The 6,352-nt window shown below is 35.1% G+C and overlaps 1 long non-coding RNA gene across 4 annotated transcripts; it reads right to left on the bottom strand.

Annotated features, from left to right (window-relative positions):
* Positions 1-378: 378 nt before the first annotated feature.
* Positions 379-6,124, bottom strand: LOC107788954 (uncharacterized). Of its 4 annotated transcripts, none has more exons than XR_012708428.1 (6): positions 5,761-6,124; positions 3,787-3,938; positions 3,130-3,237; positions 1,291-2,823; positions 1,120-1,205; positions 379-1,012 (listed from the first exon to the last, which is right to left on the bottom strand). It is a non-coding gene; the product is annotated as an uncharacterized LOC107788954 (long non-coding RNA). The 4 variants fall into 4 exon arrangements; XR_012708427.1 differs by having other exon boundaries at positions 1,322-1,421; XR_012708430.1 differs by having other exon boundaries at positions 1,322-1,421; positions 3,134-3,237.
* Positions 6,125-6,352: the final 228 nt, after the last annotated feature.

Below are 6,352 nucleotides of genomic sequence, written 5' to 3'. Positions count from 1 at the left end.
TTAACACGATAGCTTTATATATATATATAGCACGGTGCCCCCGCTGTGCTCAAATCCTGGGTCCGCCTCTGATGGAAACCCGAGATGGATTCTCCTCACCAGCAGCCTCATCAGAGCTCATCGCACCCGGCTTGACTAGAGCGGTTTATATCTCATGTGTGATTTGTGCGTTATTGCACAGTAAGCAGATTATCCCGTGCGCACCCGAAGGATAGCGACTGCGGGTTTTTCTGAACATTTCGAAAAAGAAAAAGAAAAATTTTTAATCAATGCAATTTGACTTTAAAAAATGATAATTGAGGCAGACTTCCAATATTCTTAATGTACCATCCAAGTAACAAAACACAGCTACGCTTTATAATATATACTAGTAAGGTGTTGCCGCCCCAACATGAAATTTAGATTAACATCTAGGCTCCGGCAGTAAAAATGCATCTTGCTTCAATTATTCTCAAACCTAATGCATATAAGACCATACATACATTTCACATGACCAAAGCAAGATAATTATTTTTTAAAATAATATATATATACATGGTTTATGGATAATAGCTCCATAACTATTACCATGGCCAATTTCAGACTTTTAACTGGTGTAACTGCTAGATTTCTCTGCATTCACTGGATATGTCGGGTATCACCTGTCGGGTATGTTGATGTGGTATGCTGCAGAGGCCCGTTTGGTGGATGATAGATTGACTCAATCCCTTGGCATTATTTCCGATACTGCAAATTTTTGCCTCTTGAGGCTTCTTAGAAGCTGATTGATCATAAGCATGCTAGTGTGGCATGCCAGTACCTGTAGTCTCGGGCGAAGATTCTAATATTTCCAGGATAAAATTTGTCGCAGCTGGTTGGTGGAGCATATATCCAGCAGCATCACCCTTTTGATTTAGCTAATTCACGGTATTAAGTATTTCCTGAGTTTTAGCAAATGCATCCAATGGATGGCCATCCTTCTCCTTAAAATAGGATAAATCAAATGGGGCTACGGATTTAGCAACATGCATCCCTGAGGTAAGAACATTCATCCCGAGCTTCATAGCAAATTAAAACACTCCTCTTTTTCTAAAGAGAACATGAAAAACAGCAAGATGCATCTAAAAAGAACAACGATACCTTTTCTTTGAAGTCTTCTGGAAATTGATCATTAGCATCCCACAGTGTGTCAATTTTATCACGGTTAAGTATCTGAATATTTTGACCTAATAAAAGATGTGTTAAACATGGTTCGAAACATCATCTCTTCCCGGTCATCGTGCAAGATAATACATTCCAACACGACATCACCTTTTATACGGCAAATGATATGAATCTTTACCAGTTCGTTTTCTAACTGGAAAAATATGATCTGGACTCCAAATTAGAGGTTGTATACCATAAGAATTGGAGCAGTGTATGAGAGAAAGTCCGTATGGATTCTGTAAAGCATATCACTTATCAAAAGACCAAATACAACTAATTTTACCTAAACAAAAATATAAAAGGAGTTTTCTATAAAACTAAGATGTCAGAAATAATTCTATTCACTCTAAATCAAATATATATATCTTTATCCCAATGAAATAACACTCATAACATATTACCAGGATAAGTTATAACCAACATCACCGAAGGAAAAATATGAAAGCAATTATTGGTCAAATGAAGATGTCAGAAGCTTCAATAAATCAAATTGTTAGTCAATCATCAATCCATTATAAATCATATATAGCACCCCTAGTCATCCTAGTAGAGACAATACATCCCTTTTCCTCACTTTATATGCATTTACAAAAGAGTTTGACAACCCATCATCAAATTAAACAATGACTTTTTTCTTCAGGTGAAGCTTGTGAAAACGTTTTCTTTTTTGTTGGTTAGTTAGTGTGAAGTTTTTGGATAATATTACCCTATTTATATATGAATCCAGGAAAAAGTATGTATCATCCAACGAACTTTCAAACGTTACCTTCTTTCCCAAAGATAAGGAAAAAACATTTAGAGGAAAAAGATACATTATCTGCTTGTAGTGACGGATAACATACTTTTCTTTGGTGTAGAGAATAAAAATTTCAGAGATCGATCAGCAACTGTTAATGGATACTGTCCATAAATACGAAATATGGGTAGTCGAATCTTCTTCTCCCTAGTTCTTATCGAATCTTCTTCTCCCCAGTTCTTGTGAAAATAGCTGATGGTAGAAAGTTACAGCTACTTCTGCAATTTCCCTTCATCTTCTGATCAACTATATTGCTCGCTCTTGATATTATGAATGTTTGGTTTCCTGCTCCCATCCCGTATGACATTTTAAACAAAAGCTAAGCTAGAGTTTCCATCTTCTAACCATTTCACTCTTCCCTTCTGTTTTAAGATAGAACCCTCAGCCTTTAAGCTAAATATATTCTGCAATAGATTTATTTAACTGGTTTCTGTTTTCTGAACTGTTAACCTTTATATATGTCTCCTCAAGCTGCTGTATTTTACAGTCAGTAATCCAGTAATATGTTTAACCAATCAATACATGTGACAAACAAAGTCTAACTTCCTAACCAAAAATATTTGCTATAAGTATAATATGTGCTTAGAAATGTGTGTTTAAGAGAACCGTCGTACCTGACTACTATTTTCCTAGTTATTTGATTTGAATATATACCTAGACCTTCCACGTAAGAGGTTACCCTACCACCTACTATTCATTTGAATAAAACTGCACAAATTGTGGAATAATTATTATGAACTACATAAACCCAAAAGTAGAGACTCAAGGAACACATCCTGTCTAAAATACTCTCTGGTGCTTAATTATCCCCATTTCCCAGTGGCATAGCGTATATGTATAACCTGAATACAATAACAACAGGCAGATATAAGCCTGACAGTATAGTAATTTGATTATACTGACAGAAAATAACACAGAGAATGCAAGCAAAGAATTCTTTGCTTGAGCAGTTGCAGCAAAAGAATGCTGCGGGGAAAAAGAATGCTATACCAATATGGTATAACGAAAGCAGCAAAAGTTTAGTGCAAGGAAAAGGAAAAGAATGTTTCAATTCCTTTTATCTGATTTCAATCGTGTGGAATCCAACTGATATCTGAATCAAAAATAATAACGACATAGATAACAAAGCTACGAAATTGGTCGTTTACCCGCCTGATAAACCGAAATAAGCTTTTATCTGGGAGTAGTCCAAGAAACACTTTCTCCTCTAGATTTTTGGATTGCCCACGTCATAAAAGTACAGGAAGAGATAAATCCTGGATAAATATAAGAAAATATCTAGTCATTGATAAGTAAAGAAAGGCCTCCTAGGAATTGTCCTGTATTTCTATTTGATATTTTTCCGCCTTAGATTTGAGTCCATAAGAACTATTCCCCCTCCTCCCCCCAATCCATAAATAAGAATGATGAAGTGTGGTATACATTCTAACATTGAAAATAATCTCAAGCATTCTTATCCTAGGTAATGATATGGACACACCGGGTATAGTTAATTAAGATTACGGCGTTAATTTGTCAAATAAATGTGCTCGAGTTAAGCGTTCACTTCAATATTTTGGCATCATTTTGGTGTATAACTAATGAAATAATATAGAAAATCGGTATTGAAGTGAGTGCTCAGTACTCTCCTTCGAGGCATACATTATTATCAACACTGTCATGACATGAACCTTAGACAAAAAGATATAGCCCAGCCTTCATATACTATTTTTAAGAAGTGAAAAAAAGGACCAACCCATAATTATTGGTCATTGACCATTTCGTAAAGACATATAAATGATGTGTGTGGTCATATTGACGCATACCTCATGCTATCTTCTCAGTCATTTGAATAACAATCAAACTTTGCTTTGTTATCAGTGAGCAGATCCTATAAAACAAATCAAGACGCATCCAACCCCGGAAAAAATCACCGCTTCGTCAATTTTGACATCAAGATAGTAATTCAAGGTTGTTCCTGTCATAATCAAAAGAAGAGTTCCAAATTAAACAAACTATGGTACTACGAATTACCTTTCACAGAGGACAACATTCATGAGTTGGCTATTTCAAAAAAGTTTATAAACCATTGAAGTTGAGTCTACTAACATCATAAAGATCAATCAAAACAAAGTACAACACAGTCTAATTTCTATCCATTCTGAAAGAGACTTTACATTAGCATGCAATGGAGGCAAGTAAATGCCTAAAACTTGAGCTCCGGCAAAATACAAACACTCAGCCAACGTAGTATGCATGTTTAAGAAAAAGGAAATCAAGAATCTTCTCTTGACTATATTTCCTGCTTTACAACTTAACTAAATATTGACTAATAACTATAGTATACAGCACAGATATTGAGCAATATATTGCGAGAAGCTCAAGGTTCTGCAGGGAAAAAGCATTAAGCAAGCAGAACTCAGTATTGAGCACGAATTGAGTAAAATCCTGAGCTTTAACGGACTTTAAAGGAGAACAATAATTCATCTATAATTTTAAAATTCAAATAAAGTTTACCTATTTATGGTCTAATTTTATGCAAAGGAAAAAAGGAAATATTATATAGCACAATATCGGATTACACTTTCCTTTTCTCTTTTCGATACCATGGAATCAAAGGCCAGGATCACAAAACTCCCTCGACCTCAAAAAGGTTTACAACAAAAATTTTAAGATCGAAGTTTCTCAAATTTAGTGTCTAAATTCAAAGCTTTTCCCCAATCAAACTATTACGGTTTATCCGAAACAAATTTATCATCGGTCATAAAAAGAAAAAAAAAATATGTATTTCGTGAAACCAGCATACAGTGTAACCCTGAGTTAACAAATGCTTTGTTCCTCAGAGAAAGCAGCGGCAAAAACTAATCAAAATACCCAAAAAAGGACCTCTTTAAACCGGCAAACGTTGCAACCCTCGATTAGTTTTTTTACTTGAAATTTCACAAATCCAACTCTTTGAATTTTGCTTAAAAAAAAAAGTAAAAGGAGAAAGCAAAATCTGAATCGGCGATCCCCAACGCGGGTAACTATGAATTACCATGACATCCATTTCTGAATAGCAGAAATTATGCTTCACTCGATTGGCCACTTCTCATATAGTAGATAGGTGCACTTTTTATGGCTCGTTGGAGAATTATGTCAAACACATATAGATGGATAGAATACATAAGAAGATGAGCAAGAAATTAGATTGAAAGACAAATGGTAAACGTTTAGTAAAAACTTTGACTGATTCAACAATTTCCTCAGTAAGAGCAAACACAACTCGACAATTAAACTTCCTGTGTAGCAAAGGCCTAGCATCCCATGATGGCAGAGAGAAACACAAGATAAGAAGAAGCAAGCTCACACGAAAACAACAATCCAAACGATAAATTGACCAAAGGGTAAAGCTAACAACAAGAAGAGCAAGGGGAGACAGGGTTGCAGTCGCAGAGGAGTTTGAAGATTGTGAAACTTTTCATATGTTGCTAGATTGGCAAAAAAAGCATTAAAATAGGACGTGTCTCTGTGCTCACCTCTTAACCATATTCTTCTAGGAAAAATCAATTTACTTCCAAGAGTATAGAATTGAATTTTTAATAGCAAAAATCCAGTATATCAGAAAACAAAAAATTAAACAGAAAGACGGAGGAAAAGGCAAGGTGAATCGAATACCACACGGAATAATCTAAGAATATGTCACCACCCAACTGAAAACTGATACATTCAAGAATTTATTCAAACACATAAAGAACAAAGTCTTAGCGTGAAGTAAAAGATGAAACAGAGAAATACAAGATGAGAAGAAGATAACTCACAGGAAAACAAAGATCCGGACTGGAAAATTCACCAAAAGTGTAGAGATAAGAACAGGAAAAGTGAGGAGAGAGAAGGTGAAAACGGAAATTTGCAGACGGTGGAGCTTTTCTGATATAACTCGGGTGTTAACCTTTTGATCAGTGAACCTCCATCTGCCAGATTTCTGAAAGACCTGTCTGCCTGGTACCGATAAGAACAAGAAGAGTGAGATGAGAGAAGCCAAAGAAGAGTCGATATAATCCAAGTGAAGCCAAAATAAAGTTAAATGGAAAGACAATATTGCCCTCGAGGTGCCGAGCAACCATGTCGTCCAGGTGTGAGCTAAGTAAGTCCCTCTTATAAGATAGTAGAATGTACGCATGCATGAATGATTTTTACGAGAATGACTCATTTTATGTTTTATTGAAATTTACTCTACTTTATGTTGTCGTTGTCAAATGATGCTATACAAATCAAGTGCCAAACAATTAAAAACTCATTTATGTTATAAAATAAAGACTATAAAAGAAATAAACTGAAGAAAAGTATAGAGGAAAATTGATATTTTATTCAACTTCAAATTCATGTACATAATGAATTGAAAACTCCTCC

The sequence above is a fragment of the Nicotiana tabacum genome, chromosome 4, assembly GCF_000715075.1.
Source record: "Nicotiana tabacum cultivar K326 chromosome 4, ASM71507v2, whole genome shotgun sequence".
Classification (NCBI taxonomy): domain Eukaryota; kingdom Viridiplantae; phylum Streptophyta; class Magnoliopsida; order Solanales; family Solanaceae; genus Nicotiana; species Nicotiana tabacum.
Note: the sequence above shows the minus strand (reverse complement) of the source record. Positions and strands in the feature narration are given on the sequence as shown.